Source organism: Odontesthes bonariensis, chromosome 11 (assembly GCF_027942865.1).
Source record: "Odontesthes bonariensis isolate fOdoBon6 chromosome 11, fOdoBon6.hap1, whole genome shotgun sequence".
Lineage (NCBI taxonomy): Eukaryota > Metazoa > Chordata > Actinopteri > Atheriniformes > Atherinopsidae > Odontesthes > Odontesthes bonariensis.
This window is the reverse complement of record NC_134516.1, coordinates 13,399,754-13,424,825: the sequence shown is the minus strand read 5'-3', so window position 1 is coordinate 13,424,825 and position 25,072 is coordinate 13,399,754. Positions and strand designations below refer to the sequence as shown.

The 25,072-nt window shown below is 42.3% G+C and overlaps 1 protein-coding gene across 4 annotated transcripts in view; it reads right to left on the bottom strand.

The window, feature by feature from the left end:
• LOC142391664 (uncharacterized) overlaps positions 1-25,072 on the bottom strand; it is a 66,928-nt gene that overhangs the window by 25,445 nt on the left and 16,411 nt on the right. The gene's annotated exons all lie outside the window — the stretch shown is intronic.

Genomic DNA, 25,072 nt, shown 5'->3' with positions numbered 1-25,072 from the left:
TTAATAACAACATATGAAATAGGGAATAAGCTTATTTTTACTGATCCACTGTCATTTGCTGTCTTTAAACATCAATTTCCCTGCTAAACTGTGCCTCTCATTGGACATCAATTATTCGGTAGAAAAATAACAGTAGAAAAAGAGAAATGACAAATTCCAACAGCAAAAGGAGAAGCACAGTCTAAACCTCATATAGATTCAGTCAGAAATCATTTAGCACTGAAAACAAAAGCAGAGACTGATATGAATTTGGCTTGATAACATTTTGAGCAATCACTGATCATCAGTTTTATATACACTGACATGAGCATTGTATATTTGTGTCCTTACTTTAGCATTTTAACATGATACTGATTTAAGCTTGACACACCTTTGCTTACCATGACAAAAACCTTTTATGTAGTATATTAGGATGCAAACATTTTATATATTTTGACAAAACTCAAAAATAGGCAATCTATGATGACTTATCTTGCCTTGCAGCTATATGCTGTTGCTTTCATCCTAATAATTGGGCTACGACATTGCTAACATGTTCATACTAGCTTAGCATGAGGGTCACATGCTTTAACTAGAAATGCACTCAGAGAGTGCAGACCTCCGCCAATGAAGCTTTGTTTTATAAGCGCATTTTTTTTTATCCACCCATATATTGTAGTGAATGGTCTGAAACGATTAACGTCGTAATCCACCACGTCCGAGAGAAAGCGATGCGTCTGCTTAAACTTGTGCATAGATTCAGCTGGCTCGTGTTCCGATTGAAAAGGTTTACAAAGTTAAGATGCTATCTTTCAGATGCGACTTCTCAGAAACGGCTTCCATTTTTGTTTACCTTCCCCCCTGCGCACCCCCTCCTACCTAGCCTGGGCGAAAGCCGACTGTTGACTCTGTCAAACAGTCTGGGAAAACCCAAGAGGAATCCGTTTCCATGGAGGGCGGGACCTTACCCAGCAACTTAAATTCATTGGAGTAACGGATTTCCCTTAACCAATCAGTAATGTTTAGAAATGACGTTGGTTATGCGCCGAGGTTCATGCTTACTCTCGCGAGGCTGTAGCTCGCGAATCACGCTTCCCACATCCGCTTTCATTATACCGGTACCATTTGATAAATCAAACTTTTCCCAAAGCCAGTTGGAAGGAGAGCTACGACATCCTTGCCACTAACAAAATTGACGAGGCATTCCTCTTGCCCTTGTTTTAATTGTATAATGCTCTCCAGGGTTGAGACAACTTCATGGATAGCTTCTAGCGTTCTTCCGTCGCCATGTTTATTTCCGCTGCGGTTGAACTACAATTATATGGACTACAATGGACTGGCGTCGCCAGGCAACCTCCTACCCCTCCCTCAACGACAACGAAACAACCAAGCCAAGCCACCTTGTGGCAGGTCGCAAGATTGCAGCGAACAGACAAACATCCAGACATCCAGACAAACCAACAGACTCGAGCGATCACATAACCTCCTTGTCGGAGGTAAATATTTGTTTGGCATATTAAATGCTGACATTTTAAGCAATTTTACATTAAGAATTAAATAACAATTTAACTGTAGTTTATTTTTGACGAGTCAGTCATACTGAACTGACGCTACGTCCCAATAAAACATGCTAAAAATGCTAATGTGCTAAAGCTAAAGACTGCATAATATGTACCATGTCCCCTTCCTTAGTTTAGCATTTTAGCAAGGTAACATGTGATAAAGAGGACTTGATAAAGAATGTGAAGTTGCTGTCATGTGTCAGTCTTATTGGAAGCCTACTGTATTCTCACTTGCACTCAAACTGTCCTTTTTATTATCGATATAATGACTTAGAAAATCCACTACACGACTTCATATAACAAACACATTGTTGAATTTATTTGGAAGTTCTAACTTTTGTTTACTTCAATGGATTAGCCAAAAAAAGGGTATCGAACTTTGAGGGATCAAAGGCAGATCTTGAATTCATTGATGCGATTTAACTACACCCAGTAAGCTCCAAAAAAGTAAAGTGAGATTCTCCAAAGGAATCTCAATTGAATCATAAACTTAAGTATAAACTGAATAACTAAACTGAAATTGAACTGTTAGAATTAATACATTTTCAAAAAAAAAGTTTGACCTCTACAGCCACAAAACCTTTTCTGTAAGAGTTATTGTGTAAAATGACACCACAATATCAAATTATCCCTGTATAATTTTTCCAAAGGTGCTGCAGTGTATAGCATCCACCAGCTCAGATCCAATTGCTGGAGGGGTGTGAACCGAAGCACAAAAAAAGACTTACAGAGTTCATGCTGCACATATGCTGGTTGTTGTGTTGTCTCCACCTGCACAGACTGCAACTAAGCCTGGATTCCTGAGAGATTTCACTGAGCTGAAGCCTGGGCAGGGCAGGGTGGTCGACTTCCCACTGAGGGCACCTGCTATTGGTTCATCTCACAGCAACACAGCTGCTGCAGCTGTTTCACGAATCACGTCTGACAGATTATGCCTGCAGAAAAAGCCAGCTTCTCCGTTTCAAGATGTGAGTTTACATTTAATCAAGGATGGGAACTTGATTTTCTCAAGCCAAGTCCTGTTCTTATTTTTAATACGCTTTAACATCTGGAAGCGGTCTTGTCTAACCACCTCTCACACTGGCAAGATCCTGCAGCCCGGAGTAAGGAAACCTCCCATGAACACCAACAATATGTGCCAAAAAACTAGTAACACTACTATTTGAAGACCATTATGTGAAAATAACACAAGCTTTTGACTTTTGTTTGTTTTTTTCCTCTCTTAATCAGAGCTGCAATCTCTGCCTCAAGCTCTGAAATTATTTCTGTTTTCCTTGTGAAAGAAGCAAAACAAACACCAGGTAGCAAAGACCATTTTTTCTTTTCCCCAGCGTATTTATTCCTATTCTTGCGGTCACTGGTTCATAATGCATTATACCCTAAAGAGGGACATTTCTTACAAAAACACGAGAAAGAGAGAATTTGTTTGTTTTATTACATTGATAGCCACACTTTTGAATGTGGTACTGAGAATAATCATGAAAATGCTAGTGGTTTCAAATTCTTGCCTTTTTCTCCTTTTCGCAACGTGAGGAGAAAGTTTTGACTCCAACATTGCTAAATACTGATTGGTGGATAAAAATATGTGATATGTGATTCTTTCTGAAATTGAAGCAACTTTTGAAAAAAAAAAAAGAATAAGGTGGCAATGAGTAATAGCCCTGAATGAACTGGCAAATACAAGTGACTTCATGTATATTCAGTTTCAGAGGATTACTGGACTGCCAGGTCCATATTCTTTAGCATGTAACTCGTGAGAAATTCAATGCCTGCTTTAGTGAGTTAATGAGAAAGATATGCCAGTGAAGAGAGGCAAAGACGGCCAGATGGGCAGACATACAGGGAAAGGAAATGCGTGTCAGATATCCATGGGAAAGAGGAACATGAGGGACTCTTAGATGGAAGAAGCACACAGACCCAGAAGGCTGCACTGACACTGCACGCCAGTTAAAGCATGCTGAAATGTCATTGTGGAACTAATGGGGTTCTCCAGAGGTTTATGAGTGGAGTGCCTCCCTCTTCCCTGGTGGAGAAACATGAAGACAAGATGAGAGGCAAGAAAAGAAAAAAAAAAAAATCAGCAGGAGGTCATATTTCATTTCAGATAATCCAAACACAGCCATCTTAAGAGGCTAATATACAAAGTTAGATGGACAAAACAGTGTAATTCATAGTTTGTTTGGGCTTAAGAGTGCAGGCAAGAGTTAAGAGATAAAAGTTAACTTCACTCTAATCCACTTCTGCCTGACCTGAAATATTTTCATTGGCAGAAAACTCATTCAACCTCTTACAATTACACAAAAACGTCTAATAAGTGTGTATAGTTGTGGTCATTTTACCCCCGTCTGATAGCTGCAGGCCATATTTGGAAAAGTAAGCCCTGCAATAACAAGCTAATGAAACTGTGTCATGATAAGATCTGCTGCTTTACCCTAAGACAGGCCGACACCAAACACTCCCAGCCTAGTAGGAAGCCAACGCTGTCTGCTAAGCTAACCCTACAGCTGCGGTTCTGCCATACGGAGACCCGAACCCGGTCGAGCGGCATCAGTTCAAACAGGTTCACCCCCTTCTGATCCCCAGTCAGATCCTAATCCTCGTTTGATTAAACTGAAAGATGAGAGCTAATTAAAGCGGACTGATGTTGGATCAGTTCAGTCTGAAATGATCAGCCTTCTTGGTAATGATGTAAGCAGCTGCACACAATCGGATGCAGAAGAGGGACTGACATCTGGGATGAGCATAAGCACCTTAATCTAAGCATTAATCTAACTGTAAAAAAAAGCCAATTTCAGGCAATTGAAAGTGAGTCAGGGTCAATCTTCTACCCTTAAGTGATACGTTAATGTTCTGAAATGCAGATTAAATTGTTTAAACCTGACCTCACGCAGTGTTTCTGCACACTGAGATAAAGAGCGGGTACTTCCCCACTCCCATAAAAGTCTCTCTCACACACTGTTCCACTCCCTATCTGTACTCATCTTCCAATGGTCTGCCAAACACTCAATTATCAACGATCAAGCTTTATTGGTTTCAGTGGGTGGGCAACTGGCGGTGCCCTCTGACCCCTGGCAGAGACGTCAAGCCGCCCCGTCTCCTCCCAGCCACAAAGCTCTCTTGTTGCCATCTGTGACACCGTTGCCCTTTCCCTCAAACCAAGCACACAATCGACGTACTCTGTCTTCGGAGCGGACCATTTTCCCACCCACAGCAACTATCATAAATGTCATCCACAGCTCCCCCCTCCCACCACAGATGGCCCGACTGACTTCTTTTCCGTGACTGTGGAAGCCGGAAAATCAGCACATCAGGCCACTGCAGCTGATCAGAAACCAAGAAGCGCGATGACGAGTAGATGAGCCTGGACAGAAATGAAGGGCTGCTATCCAAGAGTAGGACGTGAGAGTAGAAACATACAACCTGAGGGATGCTGCGGGGGGTGGGGGGGCACACCGGCATCACAGTAGACACTACATTTGATTTCTGTAAACACTGTTCATTGATATTAGAAGTGGGAAAGACTACGTGAGAAGGCACTGCGTGTTGGATCTGATATCTGCGGTAGTTATAGACTGGGTTTGTTGAGAAATCAGGACATTTTGATTGACAAACTCACTGCAATAGGATGCATAATCTACATGTTGTTTTACTATCACTGCAAAGTTTGTGTGGCGGGTCAACAGGTTTATATATTTAACATATTCTTTCAGCAGAGGAATCAGTTGTTATTGAGTCATGGTCGAAAGGAATGATTCATAGTTGAGGTTAAAATCCATGGTGCGTCAATGATTTACATGCTGAAACGCTAAATGTTGCCATTAGAAATGCCAGAATTTGATGAACATCCGAATGTGCCCCACTAAGCAACTTTCAAAATAACAGCTGACGCCGATTCTCTGTCAGTTTGCTCTAACAAGCCCAGATTCATCAAAGATCATTACGCACTTAAAATTTTATTCCCGTGTCAGAAATCAACTTGTAACATTCTGCCAGATGACATATGAATGTCTCAGTCTGAAAAGCTGGCGAGATCCCCATTTCCATGGTGATTTAGCTGGGTTAAAAGAGAGCCAGCTTTGTGACACTGAAAACTGCCTTTTGGCTTAACAGAGGCACTGATTGCACTTTGTCATCTACACTCCTCTGGAGTATTGTTAGCTCACAGCCCTAGTTACCTTTTCTCACTCTTTGTGTTGAGTCTTTGCAGGTGCTCAGACCTTGTTCTGCCCCAACAGCAGCACAACACGACAACAGTCCAAAGCCAGAGCAGTTCCCGTAGAAATATTCTCTCTCACACACTGTACCTTCAGAAACCATCCATTTTTCTTTTGTTCTAAGTCGAACAGTTGTGTAAACATGAACCTTGCATGTGACACAAAACCATCTGCCACTTAAACCTGGAACATTTGCACTAACTGCACCTCTGGGAAAACACATAATGATGGTTTTATGTAGCAGAGTTCATACTGTTAACCCTGAAAGAAGCCACCGACTCGACGTGCTGCTGAATTTATGAAGGCACTAAAAGCCAAATGCGAGGGCCTCTGCAGCATTTCCTGTCATAAGGGTTTACACTCTGGGGGAGAAGCTTCTGAGCCAAGTCTTGCTTTTGCAACATGAAGGGAACATGTGTTTGATGTCCAATACGACCAGAATGACAGCTCCCACCTCGCGAAACCTGTAAGACTTCCCTAGCTGAAACGTTACCGACTCGTCACACAAAAACGCTGCTTTTTGTAGATTCCTCACTGCGCAGCTTACGAGACAATCACGAGAAGCCGAACTTCAGGTTTTCTGTACTTTAAATTAATGGTAACCATTTTTCAGGCATCATAGGGTTTGAGAAGTATATTTGCAGAGACTTGCAGAGCAATAAACACAACCATGTATGCATCCATGCTAAAAAAAAAAAAAAGTTGTAACTGTTACATCAGGCAGGAGGACTACTGCTGTGGTACATGTGCAAAAGTGGAGTTATCAGAACTCTAGGAGCCATCGCAAGCATATCTGCTGGTGACTGAGTTGCATTGCGGGTGATGTAGGCAATTTTTTCATTCAATTTGGTTTAATTTGAAAATGAACCAATATGATCATAAACTTTGTTGCTTTACATTACAATAAACCTAATATTTTGGGGTTCTGGACTGGGCTGCAGGAAATTCTGTTTTATTTTGTACATGCTGATCGTTGCTACAATTTCAGTGCCATTTTGCGTCTGAACTCGAGGCCCTGCAGGTTGATTCTTTTCTTCCAGTGAAACCGAAGCACCAAAGGGTGCCTGGTACAAATGACAAGTATTTAGTTTGGTTTTGAAAAATGGTAAAAACATCAAATCAAGTCTGGCGAAAGAGGACCTCTGCAACATTTCCTGTCATAAAGGTTTACGCTCTGTGGGAGAAGTCTTTCCACTGCTATTGCAACATAAAGTAACCATGCGTTTGATGTCCAATACGACCAGAATGACACCTACCTAACCTAAAGACTAAAGCAACGACAATGTGCTTGGACCACAAAACAAACTGAAGAAAGAAACTAAAAGAATTGACCGGATTCGAAATGTATCACCACACAGGATACATTCCAACCCGCTGGGGTTACCTTTCCAGTTACTAACTGACGCGCACGCAGGACGCCCGGGCTCCTGCGCTCTTTCAGGCAAGTGGTCACACTCCACCGGAAGACGCCCGTTTTCCAGGGATGCCCAGCAGCTGTCTTGCAGCACATGGCAGAAACCGCGACAGGGCAGGTGCAGGGGCGCGGCAGGAGGGGGGCACTTGGGCGCCAGCAGGAGGCAGAGGAACCACTCTACGCTGTGGTGACACCCCGCCCTCACAAGCCACGCCCACTCATCTAGGACCGCCCTCACCTCTTCCACAGATGTGTGGTTGAAAAAGTTGGGCAGCGTGAAAAAGTTGGGCCGTTTGCAAACGGGCCAATCAGAAGGCACGGAGAGACAAGGTGATGCTGAGGCAACAGTCCCATTTATTCTAGAAACATCAACCTCGACAACTGACCCGATATCAGCCCTGGACCCTGACCCATTCCCTCCCACAACCCCAGACCCTTCATCCACCCTCCCCTCTCTGAACCTGCCTGTTTCATCCGTCACGTTAGGCTTAGCGCTCTCCACCTTCTCAGTAACGCTCCGGCTAGTAGTCCAGGTGGTCGGAGTCCCGTCCCACGTCTCCACAAACTTACGAATTCCTGTGGCCACGCTGATGATTTCCTCCCCAACCCCGATTAAGGTGCCATCCACCTTCCCTTCCTTCGTAGTCATGTCATGGGCTGTGGTTGCAGGGCTTGTGGTTGCAAGGCTTGTGGTTGCAGTTGTCGCTGTTGAGGTTTCTGTGATGGGTTTTGGTTCTTTGTACCACAACCAGGCCTCCAGGCTCCCGGCACAAAGAACCAGGAGAAGCGAGCACGTCTGGATCTTCAACATGCTGCTGGTTCCGTCAACAGTACTCTCACTGTTCCCCCAAAACGCCACCTGTAAGCCTGCCGGTCAACAGTTAAATCCAAGCTGTTCAAGGGCCACTGAGCATCCGCTGAATGAACGCACAGACACACAAAAACTTCTCCCACTCAGAGAACCTCCCTCCACAGCTCCCTGTGCACGGCTGCTGCTCAGGGAAAAAATCCCATGCACGGACGGACATGGGGGGGGGACCCAAGTGTGGAGGCAGCCTTGTGATGTGATGATAGGACCGATTACTCAGAGTTGCCCAAACACACTAAAACTCCTCCCCTGCACAACTTGACGAGTGGCTCCCCTAAGACCTCGTCTGCGGGATGGAGAAAAAGCATGCAAGTGTTCCAGTTACCACACAGGCACACCCGCAGTGAGCAGGAAAAAAAAACCTGACACTTGAAGAAATATGGATCTTCACAGATTTAGTTCAGAACTGTGAAGATTCCAAACCATCATGTGCATCAAACTCGGAGCTTTGTTAAAGCAGAGAGCTTTTGGCACGTCTATTCATTCATTCAGTTTAGTGATTTTTGGTCCGCAAAGCGAGTCAAGACAATAAAATACCCTCAAAAATCATGAAAAAAGCTACACCGCTACAGTAATCTGTAAGCCTTCCAATCAATCAATTACCACCTCGTCAATGTGCGTTAGATAAAAGGAATCACTCTAAAACTATATTTTGTTAACTTTACTAGTCATTTTGGTGTACAGGCTAACTCAAGATGACAAAAGTTGCTCACGTGTTCTAAAGACGTTGGGGGTATAGTGTTGAACTTTAAAGAGATCACATTTTGCTTGTCAAGGTTCTCCCTCTTCTTCTGTGAGATTTGTAGCATTTTGGAAAGAGATTATAGATAAAATGATCCAATTCAGAATTCATGAATTTAATGACTTCAGACTTGACTTGGAAATACTTGATACCGCTCCTACGTGGTGTTTAAATATTGATTACCAGACACAGTCAGCATGGAGCTGGCTTGGCAAAGGTTGACAGGAGGAACTAATCAGTTCATATTCTATGTACTAATCAGAAATGCCCAGCTGTTAAGAAAAGAATAAAAAAGCTTAAAAACTTCTATGCAGTTTCAATATGGGATTAGTGAAATACGTTGCTGAACCGAAACCATGTCATTTGTGTTAATGTTTTACAGGATTGTGTATTGGAAGCAGCACCATTTTTCCCCAATATTACATTTACTCTTGAATTTGAAAAAGTCTTCAAATAACCAAGTACAAATTTCAGAAAAAAATATATTATTTGTGTAAACTTTATATTTCAATATCCATTAAAAGAAAAGTATTTGATGAAGAGCTCATGATGACTTGGCTGTGACTTGAATCTCAGTGTTGAGGACTTGTACTTGACTTTGAACTTTTCAGTCTTGACTCAGGACTTGCTAATACTGACTTGGGACTTGCAAAATAATGGCTTGGTCCCACCTCTGTCTAATAGCGTGATGAAATGGGAGTATGAACCAAAAAGAAGCGTAATATGGGCTCTTTAAATGTTGTGGTGCATCTAGTTTCAGGTTCTATAGCTTCTTTTTCACTGCACAGTCAATAGAGCGGCATTCATTTCTGGTTAAAGGATCCCAGAACAGTTCCGGTTCAGAGTCTACTCCAGTTGGACGCTGTGTATTGATTGTTGCACGCATGGTACAGTGCAATGGCTTCCAAATGGGAAAGATCCCTGTGGGTACACAAGATTTTTCTCTACAGCGAGTCAAAATTTGATTTTCGTACAAAATCATGACACTTTTACTGGATTCAACTCCATCCATCCATCCATCCATTATCTATACCGCTGAATCCGTCGGTCGGGTCGCGGGGGGGGCTGGAGCCTATCCCAGCAGTCAATGGGCGAGAGGCGGGGTACACCCTGGACAGGCCGCCAGTCCATCTCAGGGCCATGGATTCAACTCAATTCAGTTTATTTATATTGTGCCAATTCACAACATATACGATCTCAAGGCACTTAAAACACAGAACAAGCTTGATATCAGTTATTACCAACTAAATTCAATTCATTGCAATCCAAACAGAATCCAATTTGATTCAATCAATTATAATCTAATTCAGTATCAAGACTCTGTATAAACAGCTGACTGATCCTTTTTAAAGAAGCATACATCGTGGACAAGTTAACAAAAAAGATGAAGCATCCAAATCAAAAAATACAGTAAAGCTAAAACACTCTTCATACAAAACCTGGAAAAGTAAAATGAGGAGCAGAGTGTCCACTGCTGAGGAAACCTCAGTCGCTGCAACACTGTGGGCTGTGTGAGAAAATGACATTCTAAGTTTCGTAGAATGATCGTAAATCTTCGTACATGTGAGCATATCTGTATTCACGACCCAGAGATCGTCTTTAAGTTACTTGAATGGTGATTTTTGTCAGAGGAGGCTGTGATTAAAAAATTTAAAAAAAAATCTGGATTTTATCAGAGCAGAGACTCTCTCTGGAAATCCTTTAAAAGACAGTGAGTTGAAACGTGGTAAAATCTGGATTTTATTAGAGCAGAGCAACGGCCTGGAAATGCTTTAAATGATCACGAGTGATCATGAGTTCACACATAGTTTTAAAGGGATGATTTTCAATCACAATTTCAAACACGTTTAGCCATCTGACATAAGAAAAAGAAAAACACATGGATGAGAGCAGCTTTATTCGGGAGTTTGGCTGTGTTAGTATACACTTGCAATTCACTCTTCGAACTTCTGCGGAGTGTCTCGGACCATTGAGTCTAATTGAGAGTTTATATCAGGAATGTTTAGATCCCCAACCACAGTAACTGGGTGTGTTGGCCCAGTTTTGTGCTATTCGCAGACAGATGTTAACATGCATTTTAAAAGTTCTTTTTTTTTTTGGTCAGACTACAACATTTCTTTTTCTTTTTTTTCCAAGTGTCATGTGAATATGCTAACTGGTGCACACAGACTGCCCAAACACGCAGTTTCAGATTATCTTCCCATTCAGCCCCAAGTGCCAGGAGACTTTAGCAGCTTGTAACATAACAAACAAAAGCCAGCGACAATTTGTGAATCAAGCTCCTTAGAAGCAAGCTCAAAAGTGCTACTGATTGTTTCGTAAAGAGGTCAGAGTACAGATTTCATGACAAATTTAATGTCAAAACCGTTTTCTGTACCCCTGGTAAGTACTTCAGTGCATTTCGAGGAATTTTGACTTATTGTACATTTCTATTCCACGTCCTTTTATTTAATATTGTTTACTGATAAGTTACTTTCTTAAAATTTAAGTCAAATTTTATCAAATGAAAGTACAAAACAGTGTTACAATAGATCTGATTTATCAAAACAATCTAAAAAAGCGGGGGGGTTGTACAGCTAAATCAACTTAAGATCAGCCTTTAGATGCAGAACTCTTACTTGTAAGTCACTTTAAACTGTGTTAGTGGTACTTTTACTAAAGAAAGAGTCAGAGTGCTTCTTCCAGCACTGCCCGTGGTGTTTAAATGGGAGGAGGGAAAAAAACTAAAAAGCGCTGGAGAATGAAATCCAGCAGCTGACAAATTAGACGACACCAGGAGAATACCAAGCACATGTTGAGGCTGACAGAAAATAAATGACCTGCAGCGGAAGAGACATGATTTCAGGAGGGCATTGGAGAGAATGCGGCGCTCCGTTATACAATGCTGGCAGGCCAGTGTGTTCCAATGTGATTTGTTGCTCCGTTTAAAAAAAAAAAAAAACACACTATCACAAAAAGAAAAAAAAAAAAAGGCTCCAAAGTCAATTTTCTGCTGTTTCGTAAGTGAGGAAATCTGACAAACAGCACAGCTGGAGAGGACTGCAGCAGCGGTGTGACGGCTGAATGAGACACAGCAGCTGAGAAAAGTGTGAGGTGGGAGGAGCAGCGGCCCTCCCCGGGGATCGAGTCCATTGCCTCATGATAGAAAATCCTCACGCCGCTTCCAGGTTCTCACAGATGGGTGAGAAGGGAGCGAGGAATCCTCTTCTTCTCTTCCTCTTCCTCCTCCACAAGGCCCAGAGTGCCCTCATCATCAGCTACCCGCCTCATCTGCCAAGGGGGGACATCCAGCTGTTGCACATTCCAGCCCTCGGACCTCCCACGCCCACGCCGCATGACAGACATTTGTGCATTTGTGGAGGAATTTCAGAACATTAACGTCAAATATTGTTTTCTGTTTAAGTTAATGAATGGATTCAAAGTCAAAGTGGATGATCCCAAATCTTAACTCATTAAACTACTGCCATTTTACCACAAATGGTTAAAACCGCAACTTCAGTTTATTAACGATAAATCCTCCAGAGGGTTGCCTGGTAAAGTGACTTGAACATTCGTGTCTGTGGGCATGCTTTTGTTACTTTTTACTTGTAGCTGTGAGACTGGGCTGAAATAGATCAACAGATGGAGGTAAAAAACCTACAAATACAAAATTTTAGACCTGATGTCTGTTTCACAAAGCAGGTTTAGTGAAAACTGAGTTGATTAACCCTGAAATGAGGGAAACTCTGAGTTTTCCGTTTCACAAAGGGAGGTAACTCAAACCCGGGAAAGAGGGGTAACTCTTGCCTGTTTCACAAAGAGAGGTAACTTAACCTCTCGGTCAGTTACCGTAGTAACAGACTCTATGAACCGAACCTGGTCGGGACCAGGTTTTACTCGAGAAACCTCGAGTTTCTTTCTGTCTCCGCCCTCTTTCAGCCACACACGCCATATGATTTCCTCATTCAGTCAGCAGAGCGAGTTCTTCTACTTCTAGAAGTCCATTAGGCAAAGTAGGAGGAGACTTTTTTCACCAACATGGCATGTCCTTTTGACAACGATCCCGTGGATGAAGGTGCAGCATTACTGCGCAGAGAATTAAATGGTTATCAGACCTCGCATAGATGTTTTAGCATTTCCAGAAAATTATCTTTTTGAGCAGCACCATAAGAATTTTTTTGGGACAAAAGAAAAAAAAGATATAAAGCATGGAAACCAATCATAGAAGAATTGTTACGGCTGTACATTCCAGCCCATAATTTAATCTGCACCATCATTGTACATTAGAAGTACATCAAACATAATATCAGCTGGTGTAGACCAAAAAGCTAAATCAGCAAATAACACACAATGTGGATCGTTCCTGGAGCCCAAAGAAGTTACCAAATTAAATACTGTCAGTTTAACACAATGGAAATAGAACTTTCACTTCAAGTTCTTGTGCTTGTTTGAGCTTTTGCAAAGTAAAGTCACCGTTATGTTAGCTTAAACTATGCTGACCCCACGAAGAAGCTCGGTCCTCTGGTGAAAAACATAGTTGAAATTGACCATAAGTCTTTCTTTAGCCCCTTTCACACTGCGACCCGCTACCTTAGTAGCCTGACTACGTCATACTCACGATTCTAGTCAGAATGTGAGTCTGATACCGCTCAATAGAGATTTGAGTATGGGGCGTGTTTCAACCGAACCAGGAGAAAAAATGCCTCTTCGCTCAATTGGATAGACCTACAACCAATCAGAGCAACGTAGTATGTGACGTAGATTAAAGCTGCAGTCTGCAACTCTTTTTCAAGCATAATGCCTGGAACTGTCCGGGGATTCTGAAAGTAGTACATTAAATACCCCAATACAAAAAAAAAATGAGTTCTCTAGGTCCCCTATATGTCCCGCTAGGTCCCTCCAAAGCCAGCAGGTTTGTTTACAAAATTGCAGACCGGACCGGTAAAAGGTAACCAATCAGGTTACGAGCTGGGCTCTGCTGCCTGTCAATCACCGATTGTGCACGCGCGATACAAGGTAGGCTCGTCTCCACGCTTATTTATCTAGACTATTGAACTTCATTACGGGCTTGTCTACTTACTGTGTCTTCCATGATCGCAAATGACAGGTGAGTTGATGAATGAGGAGTCGTGTGGGCGCATCTGGTGTGCACGTAGACGTGCACGAGTTCTCATGTGTTTTGAAGGGGCGGGACAGGAAGTTGAATAACTTTTTATTTTTCGGTTAAAAAATAAGCATTTCTTGCATTTTGCGACTACGGAGGTCACCGTTTTCAACTTCAAGCGTTCTGATAGATCATGTAAACTCTTAAAATGCCAAAAAGTAGGACTTTACGTATGACAACAACAAATCCTGCAGACTGCAGCTTTAAGCAACACACACATTTGTTGTAGGAAGGACGGCAAAAACATATTTTCTATCGATAAAAGCCTTTATCGCGTTCCTCTGTTCGTCTTTCAAAATGAATGTAGAACAGACTCAATGGCAGAATCTACACACCCTAGCTCTCCAGCGGCAGCCATGTTCAGCTCTTTAGTGACGTAGTCGATAATGTCCCTGTTGATCATCTGTCCATCATCGTATAAAGCCCGCCCTGGCAATCTGATTGGGTCGACCGATTCTTGGTCGGGCATAATGATTTCCCAACTGAGCAGAGCCAGACCGAACTTCCCGACCAAAACTTTTATGGGCGGGGCTAAGTTCGGCTGGCACCCAGGCTACTACACCTTCGGCCCGCGTCGAGCAATGTGAACGCTTGGCGTGTCAGGGTGACCCGTGTCGCCTGAAGCCGAGTTCAGGGGGCGTTGCCTAGTGGCAGAGCGTCACACGAAACACATAAAATGCTGGGCGTGTACAATGACGTAGGCACAAGCTATGCGTCGGCGGTAGGGTTAAATACACCTGTCTGCATCAAATTTTTCAAACAAACGATTTCGGGACACCTTGAGAACTCGTTTTTGCAATGCAGTTCATGGAGATGTTACTTTACGGTGCGTCTTGCTGCGTGGGAAACCGCGCTTTCCCATCTTTCTCGCCAGCCCTTCCAGCAGAGGTCCATCTTTCACCGTCCCCGACATGTGGCGGTAAATAACGTCCTCTGCTCGGAGGCTGAGGAGCTCGCGGACCTCCTTGTCTCCCCAGTTGGCCATATTAAAAAATGTCTCCAACTTGATGTAGGCTAAAACAGAGTAAAACTTGTCCTCACCTGTCGCTGTTGTTCTGAATCAGCTGTCCATTCTGTCTTTTAAACTCCTCACGTCACGCCCACGTCCGACCCGCGTCGATTGCGTTCACATCAAACTCGGCTCGGCAAAAAGACTAGGGTCCGACGCGGGTCGAAAGGCGAGTCGAGTTGACGCGGCAGCCCGGGTCGGCAGTGTGAACACAACAGCGGACACGCTAAATTCGCGAATTAAACGCGGGTTATTCGGCAGTGTGAAAGGGGCTTCTGAGTGAAACTAAGTGCAAGCTTTTAACCCTCATCCTTAAAAAAAAAATAAGCATCAACATGGCACAGACATGCAAACTTTACAGGTAGAAGTTCATCAGTTATGCACTCATTAACAAAATCAATGACAAGCTTCCTGTCTAATTTACTTCCTGTCTGATTCAGTTCCTGCTTTTTGTTCCCCTCAAAAGCAGAGAATGAACACCTGGTAATTAAAAAAAACAAATAAATACTAATGCATCAAAATGTTTGAAAATCTGACACTTTTTTTCCCTCACATTTAAGTTGTAAAATCATTCGTACTAACAGTAAAAACAACAGATTTTTTTTTAAGAAAACAAAAGAGAAATCTGGACAACTTTAAATTGGACTCTATTCTTCAGACGTGATTGGATGCTGCACTCATGTTCCACATGTCAACGTTCCCTCTGTGTTTCAAAAACCTTTCATCGCCATGAGCCGTCAGCTGCTCCGACCTGCACGGGTCCACGAGCAGGGCGAGTAAACACACCGCGGCATTGTGCCGCAGCGAGAGCAGCTTTATGAAGGCAGCTGCTGCTTCCATACACATACAGAGAGGGGCGTGCAGTTACCTGCAGCTGCAGGTTAAAGCTCCTCTGGCTGCTATCACATCATCCGCTATGGGTTAAAAACTACTCAGAGCTTTATATAAATAAAGTGAATATCAGCATAATGTACTAAAAGTATCAGAGTGGTCTATCTGCAGCAGATTTGGGATAGTTACAGTTATTTAAACAATACCAAGGGAGAAGTTTGGAGCGGAACATCTGCAACAAGCCCCAACTAGATGCTGCTTTATTCAAGGATTCTTCCTGTCATATTTCATGCTCCTACAACAATTTCTGGCACCCAACTAGCTTGAATATGTGCCATATCTTGATAATTCTGCTGCGTAACAAGCCCTGAAAAATTTTAGCCTTAAGGAAAATACTACCTCAGGAAACAACAACAAACAAACAAACAAACAAACAAACAAAAAAAGCGAAACAAAGCTGCTACTTCTGGTCTTAACGTTGAGGATTTTGCTGCTTTTTTTTTTGGACGGCTACAGCTGGAGTTGACGCAGAAGCAGATGCGTTTCCTCATGAGGTTTCTTCCGATAAGCTGACAGCCCCTCTGAGCGTGTGAACTGTGGGGAATGAGTGAGAGCCAGAAATACGATACACTGGCTAAACAGAGGGGTCACGAAGCTGAGAAACTGCAGCGGGAGCATAAAATCTTTCTTTACCAGACAAAAGATGGAAGACAAGACGAGAAGACAGATGAAAGAGGCTAAATATGGCAAAGGGTGTTGGTAATGTGTGCAGGAGCTGTAAAGATAAAAATGTTCTGGAATGGCCTACCTGCTGAGATAAATAAAAAAAAGACACTGACGCAAGACACAAATGAAAGTACTTAGTGAGCCGTTTAAACTTATTACACAACTAGTGACCCATGACAGAGATAAATGTTTTCCTTTATCCATTCACTTCTATTTCAGACACAAAAGGTTCAAATCAACAAAAATAACTGAAGTAATTACGAAATGACAGTTTTTAGAGTCATCAATGAATGGAGGGGGGTTATCATTTTTCCAAATTTGTAGAGAACATTACAAAAGATTCATCTCTGTAAATTTATTTATGTCCCGATGCAGAAGTAGGCGCATATCTGTCAGCCGCTGCACACACCAAGGCACCAAATGTCCCCATTTTTTTTCGTTAACTAGTCCCATGAAAGAACATGCACACTGACGCTGACTGTGGAAATCTCAAAGGCTCTTCACTGCCCATGTTCACATAAACGTTGTCATTGTATCCCTGCAAAAGCCCCACATCAGTCACACTTGCCCTGAAAGACAAACAGTTAATCTGTGGAAAATTAGATGATCTTTTAAGAACCTTCGATCCATCGAGTTCAGTTGCACGCCTGCTGATGCCTGGACTTCTCACCGTGGACCAGCAGATGGCAGCAGAAAAGAGTTACTGTATGTATAACTGGCTTCAGGCAAAAAGTTTACCACTAAACTTCTTTATTAGGTCAGAACATTAAACCAAATGCATGACTGGCTTTGCATTTATCTTCAAAGGAAGCAGCTTTCATACATTGCCACTTTTAGATGCTCAAGGACAAAAAAAAAAAGAGACAACGGAAAGCATGCTTGAAATGAAACTTGAATTTATTAGCTTCTCAATAAAAATATGGATAGATAAGGCATGAAACTTCTTGCCATTACCTGAGGCCTTTTCTGTACTGTGTTACATCAAACCAGGTGTGGCCCTTCAATGTTTAATAGCGTTATATATATATTTATTTTATTTTTCTGGTTCCACCCACAGGCTCTACAATGCTAAATGCTAAAGTGTAGAAAGTAAAGCCCCTTTCAGACATAAGATATAAAATTGAAGGCTTAATTATTCAGTCATTTAGACCTCGGTCACTTTTCTGTTGAGATTTCTCGTTCTTCCCTCAGGCGTGACCAGAAACCAACAGAGAGAGCAACAGTGCAATTTTTGCCGTTTGCACTGGAGACTGTGCAGCAACCACAGTGTCTTGTCGCTTTAACAATTAATATATGCTTACAAGCGTGCAGTGGTTGTGTAAAACATAGACGTGGTGGGTAAAAGTAGCTGAAAATATCATTTTTCTACAAGTGTAAGCTTGTTGAACAGTCAGTGGTATACTTGTAAGGGTTTAAGTGCGCTACTGTAACAGCGTAGTTATCGACTTAATCATAGTTTTCGTCTTTGTTGCAAAAAGTCCCCAACAAGCTAACAAACACGCTTTATTGTGTTCAACAAGCTGAATGCACCAATTATCCTGTAAAGGCAGAGTAGGAGTTCCAACTGCGGCTCAAACAATACACTTTTTTTTCTTTTAATTACCCACTGCTGCTGGGCGTTTCTGGCCAATGGGTTCACACTTCTGCCATGTTGAAAGTGAAACATTTGCACGGACTATAAAATGGTGGGCCGATAGTCAAAAGTATCAGTGAAACAACAATATAGGCAATATGAAAAAATGAATGAAAAAGTCATTCAGCCCTCCATCACGCCATCTTTTAATGAATACAAATTCTTTCATACAGATGTATAAAATAACTTTTTTCATAAGAAAGTCCTTAGTGCGACAAATAACCCCATTAACCTATTAAACTATTACCTACTCAATGACTTTTTAGTACTTGATTGGCCCAAAGTAATGTTATTACGAAAAATAAATCGATCAGTATGGAAATGTGCTGCCACCCACTGGATATTTTATGAATCTGCAGCTGCAGACTAAATACGATCGGTTTCAGGGCAAAGTCAATGCCACATTAGGAAATCATCAGTTACTGTCATCGGTTTAGATTGTCCATTTGGCCAACTCCAGTCAACAAGCTGAATAGAAATGTCGGCCTAAGATCGATATCGGATGATATTTTCGTGCGTCCCTACAGATTACATTTGCAAACTGCTATATAAAAGCTTCAGCGTATTCTGTGAAAAGGGGACGCATATATTGTGGGAAAGTACTCAGAGTGTTGTGGAATTATTTGGGAGAAAAAGCTTCTTGATATTCAGAGGAGTTTTTCGTTGCAATACCGCAAGTGACCACTGGGTGAGACTGGCAGACAATGGGCCTCATGCAAGAACATTTTCTAAATTTCTCTTACTTTTTTCGTAAGGTCTCGTACAAACACGCCACGTCAGATTCAACAAACGCTCTTAACTTCGGAAAAAGTGTGTAAACGACCTGCGTAAATGATGAATGCCACTCGTGCGTATCTAAGTGCACGTGCACGAGGATAATAAATTTGCATACTCCACGCCCAAAATTATACCATATTAGGAGCTGTGCTTCCTCGCTCCTGTGCCAGGAAGTGTTGAGTGTTGAGTCATGAAAACAGCATCGAGGCGCAAAAAGAACAAGTTTACGGGCTCTGAGATTGAAGTTCTGCTTTCAGAGATCCAAAAAGGAAAATCTGTAATTTTTAGCAGTGTCAGCAGTGGAATTACGGGACCTGCTAAAGCCAAGAAATGGGAAGCAATTACGAGTGCTGTTAATACCGTGTCACCTGTAGTTCACAATGTCACCGAAATAAAAAAGAAATGGTTTGATATGAAAATGGCTTAAAAAAAAAAACGTCTCGCCATGGCCAGGCGCTCGATGACTGCAACTAAAGCCGTGCAATCAGTTGTTGCCTCATCATGATGGTTCTTTGATGGGGTGGTCCATGAGGGGGGTCTTCTGGCACCACACCTTCTGGTCTGCCTGGACTGGTTCAGATGGAGACCCTCGTTCATGGCAATATTGCGCAAATCTGGCATGCCTTCTCTGGGCTGTAGAGCAGTTTGCCCCCCGCTGTATCGAGACACACCCACCTGGCCTTCAGCTCAGTGCGCTCCACGACAGCACGGGGGCTTTGATGCGTATATGTGTCTCGTGCTCCAATTATGTTTGGCAGTCCAGCCACGGCATGAAAGTCCCTCTTAATTTGTACTTGGGTGGTGCGGACCTGGAAGTGTGGTGGAATTGGGTTTGATCGGCGTGTTTTTCTCTGGAGTCGTGGCTCTAGCAAGCTGCATATTAGCAGCAGCACAGTCCTTGGAAATCTAAATCGCAATGTCAGCCATTTGTCTGTCTCCACACGGTCTCTTCCAAGAGCCTGACGCACCAAGGCATCCAAAAGTAGCAAGACAGCCGCTGGTTACGCTTCCCATTGACCTTGTTAACCTTCAATTAGTGCATAATTTAAGTCAAACAGAATAATGTCAGCATCATTATGGGGTATAATGTATATTTATTTATGTTTGCTTCAAAGTAATTAAATATACAATCCATTAGTCAAGCAAACTTGATTGGAATAACAGCGGACTATTTTACGAAACTCCTACGACAGGTCTGGATCACTCGTAAATTCTGTTCGTACCTGAAAGAAAATGTAAAATACGAAAAGATTGGCGAATGCGCAAATTCTCTTAAACCACTCGTACGGACGATTAAGAACAAATCTGTGCGTACGAACAGTTCTTGCATGAGGCTCATTGTCTGAGGCAGCTGTTGTTAACGCCAAAAGAGACAGTAGCAACACTGCCTCTTGGTATCTACAAAGATAATTAACTTGTGAACCAAGAAATAAACCTGTGTTTACATGCGCGTCTTGATTATTACAAATCACAAGCATGCCTTACAGATTTTACTAGCATCTGCTGTACTTTCCACTTTTCCGATGACTCAGCTACTTCAAAGCCATACAGCAAGCTCAAAGAAAGTTCTCCTTGGGGCATGTTTGGCAGAAACTCAGTAGAAATCAACACCCATGACACTTATCCTCCTCTTACCCTGAGGCATGTTGAAGTGGGTTTTTTGGCAGGAACAAAAGCAGGGCATTTTCACACAAGAGGCTGGGAGACAGTTCTAGATTCCCGAAACCACATGAGAGATTGAAGAGAAGACAGTTGACTCCTTGTTTGGAGAGGCTGAAGGAGGACTTCTGTTGCAGAAGGCCTTCTCAGTGTGAAAAAGGCAAGGAGAAGTTGAACCACAGCTGTGAATAAATGACTGAAAGCAAAATATTAAACGCAATTATGGAGTTTGTTTCACGATCAAATGTGAAACAATCATCTCAACACAACCATCCTCTGTGAGCTCTCTTTACTTCATCTGTCAGAGCAATTTTTATAAAGCAGGAGCCGGAGGGGACGTGCGCTGAGGTTTAAATTCCTGCAGCTCACGCACTGAACTTCAGGGCACGTTCTGCTCATGACCCCGCAGATGCACAGAATGAGTCAGAAAATGGAAAACCACACAAACTCATCCTCACTGAAATTGTTTTAGAGTCACATCCGATCTTATCTTTGGAGTTCAATGGTATTTAATCAAGATTCTTGTATTTGCTTCCCATTTAAGCAGAGTTGAAGTAATGTCAACCAAGAGAATATGAAGGTATGTATGTAAAAATGTTCCAACTTGGTGTGATGTTTGCCATTCTTTGCTCCATTTTCTTTTTGTAATCATTAGTTCACGTAAAAGTCCAACTCTTGCAGAGAATAATGCCCCAAAAAAGGCTGTGGCACCCACTGGCTCTCAGAGCCACAGCCTCTTCCAGCTAAGAGCCCCAGACTCGCAAAGTCTCTTGGATAAAGGGCTGGAACAGCGTCCACTCTTCATAATAAATTTAGAGGTTTTGAAAGCAGCTTCCAAAGAAACACAACGTCTCCCAAACCCATGTCCATGTGTGGTATTTTTGCTGGAACACTACAATGTCTAAAAAAAAAAAGAAAAAAACTAATCCACTTCTCTTGTAGTTGAGGATATTTGGAGAAGACATGAAGACAGTCAGGTTTGCAACAAGAGCAAAATACATCAAGCAAGTTTTCCACCTTTTTCCTGCTCGCCGTCTTATTTCATTGGTTCTTCACGAAAGTAATCAGGATTAATTGCTCCAATTTAGTCTGACCTCACCTTTCTGAGACTGCCGTGTTCAAGCCCTCAGCTACTGATACTGCGTACATCATGTCTTGTTGCACATAGAGACGACACCTGATGGACACTAACTATCTATTAGATGGACAAAAATCCATCAATTAAGAGAGTGAATTATCAGCACAGGAATCCATAATTCCGTTGATTTGAAGAATAATAATGAATTGATCCCAAACAGGGCAATTATTTTGCAGCATTAGGATATGAAAACAATCACTGGCTGCTGCCGTTCAGATTATAGTTGAAGTCTTAGAGGACAAGAAATGTATTCAAAATTGAATATATGTATATTCGTTGAATATTCTCTTCTTTTTTTTTTTAATTTCTCCATGAAGTTCACACAGAGAAAAAAACTCAAACACAGTTATATCTCTCACTACTGTCATCGCGCGAATCAGACACACTGACCCTCCGCGCAAATTTAAACTTTTATACTTCTAGTTTAAATTATATAGGTCCTTCGTTTGGTAGTACTTTAATCAGACACCTGAAATGTACCTGAAGCTCATGAGACCTCTCACTTGACCTCCTGCATTCCTCCATTAATTTTACCACCTGTCGTTAAAGGCAAGGAATGCTCTGCATCATTTCACATGTCACCCCCTGCAGCATGATCTTGTCACCGCACTCGCTGCTGGAAATGTGTGAGCGTGCAGCTGCCTCGTTTCCAAGCAGTATTTTTATATTTTTATTTATAAAAAAGAAAAAAAAAAGATTCAACTGATGACACCTAATCCTGTTGAGTTGGACCTTTTTAAAATGAATGTGGTACATCACCATCACCTCAGAGTTTACAAGCTGATTAAAAGTCTCATATATATGTGAGACCTTTTTTATCCAAAGATAGACAACAGGATTATTGTGGTCATCCTTGTTCTTTCTTGGGTTTTACAAGAAAGACGAACACTTAGATTACAAACAAACTTCAGCTAATGTTCCCTTAATTGAAAGTCCTTCTCCGCAGCTTCCTTTAACGTGGCTGTCGCACACTTGCATCGGACATTAAGCACCACATGCCTAATTCTCCCTCTGAAGCAGGGAATACTTTAGGGGTAGAACCATCTCACAAGAACCTAACCTGAACACAGGAAGAAGATAACATCCCTGAAGTTGAAATTCATCTAAAAACAACTGGCAGAATTTTACTCCAGAGTCCTCTTCTATGATATTGAGACGCCAACATTAGCCACAACCGAAAAGCTAACTAGCAGCTGAATCACAAATTTTATTCGTACTTGTTCGTGTATTAGAAAGAAAAACGGGACTTGGATGTGGAAATCATTGAAGCACACATTTAAGCTAACTTCTGAAAAATTCTAAAATTGAAAAATACTCAAGCATATGAAATTAAAGATATTCTCTAGATATTCTTTAAGAGCTTAAAAAAAAAACTCAACTTTGATCAATAATCACGTGAAACGCTGAATAAAATGTATTTAAACATTATACTTTGAGGTACATTGGTTTCCACTACATACATGCAAACAAAGACAGTTTAGACGGGAGACAGGGCCTACAATCGACCATGCGAAAGAAGAGTTGCGTCATACATTTCTGCATGTCTGTACAAGAGCGTGAGGACTGGCGTTCGTCCATGCTGTGTCTGGGCCGTGTTTGTGTCCTCAGTCTTGGCAGCTGGCCAACCCCTCTGGATGTTTCAGCCACCACGGTTGATATAATTAACAGTTCGGGCATTCCTCTTCGATATATCACTTTCAGGATAAATGTGGCGGACCGTACAAAACATGCTGCTTGAATGCAAAAGATGATGATGAGAGTCGCCACAGAAAGTTTCACTGTTCAGCAGAATCACAGCCACCAACCATTTTTGTGGTGGTGAGCAGATGAGCCAGCCAGCAAATAGGAGCCATGATTAATATCTCGTCTGTTCTGAACAAGAAGCCTCTCTGTTAGAGGTGTCATGACCTGCGATCGAGCATTCGAGTGCACTAAGGAAGCTGGCTTCAGGTTGACTCTTGCTACAGAGAATCAGCTCTTTACCCCCCAAAACCTTAAAGGATAAGACCGGTTTTTTGACATTGGGCCCTTGATTTCACATTATAACATGATGTTCTACTCACCCCTGCTTGTTGTTGGTGTAGCGTTACCGGGTATTTATATACCTATTAAATATAAGGATTTATGAGATGTTCTTACAGTCTCAAATAAACCTTACCTCGAATTCAGGGCACCACCAACCTAGGTTTTGACTTAGTTTTAAGTCACACTCAGGTAGGAAAACTGTTCGAAATCTTACGATCCTGGTGTTAAATTAATATTCAATTAATAATCAGTCTCATATCTCGCTACTTTCGTGAAGTTCTCGTTTGGTTGGACAGACATTACGTAAAGAAAGCATACGACACAATCTGTGATTATAACATATATATAGATATATGAACTGTTTATTACAATGATATGATCTTAGACATGAACCTTTAAACAAACAGGAGATGCATGGAATATGGGTGATTATATAAAACACTTAGTGAATATAAAATAAAGTATGGGAATGGAGAGTTACTGGATTTATTCAAATAGTTTGGGTTGGCTGACTATTTGAATCTAAATACTGACATTTCGGATTAATTTATCATTCTGTGAAAGCCTCGAGACATCCATCAAACCCACTTTAAGGTGAAAACGGGTCGGTCTTACTGTGCTGAAGTTCTGTTCAGTCGGTTCGGACCATGGTAGCGGCCACGCGGGGTCCGAGGGGACTTCTCTTCCGCTCTCTGGGCCTTCCTGGCTGTGGTGGCTGACCTTTTTAGCTTCTCAGTTGCTTCTCTTCACAGGGAAACGGGGACGATGATGTCGAGGGCTTTACTGTGGGATGATCAAATCCATCGTTGTGTCAGAGTTGGTCCGTTGCTGCTTTCTCTGATGAAGTGAACTTAAGTTCACAGAAGATTAATAAAAGGTTGCTTGGCGTTGGCTTCTTGGTAGAAAAAGGTGATGATGGCGTGAAACAGCGGAGGTTAGGACGTGCGACGTAGAAGGACGTGGATGGCGAGGGACGAACACAAACACGTAAAACGTGCATCTTCAGAGTATTTCAATCTGTTTCTTTGTTCGGGTCTTCCTCGTCTTTCTTTGGGTCCTTCTTTGGTCATGGAGGGCTTCATCCTCTCCTCTTTCTTTGGGTCCTGCTCCGTCCTTCTCCTTCCTCCCTTCCGTCGTCTTCTCCACGGCTCATACTCTCATCTTTCCGTGCTCTTCAAATCTCTCTGAGCAACTCATCTGATCAATTCTCCATTGTTCTTCTCTGACCTGTTCTCCCTCTGAAAACAAGAGCGTGCTTCTGGAAAACAACAAGAGGCAAGAAACGAGAGAGGCAAGAAGGCAAGAAAACAAGAGAGTGTATTTCGCGGGGCACCGGGTTTTGACTCTCGGAG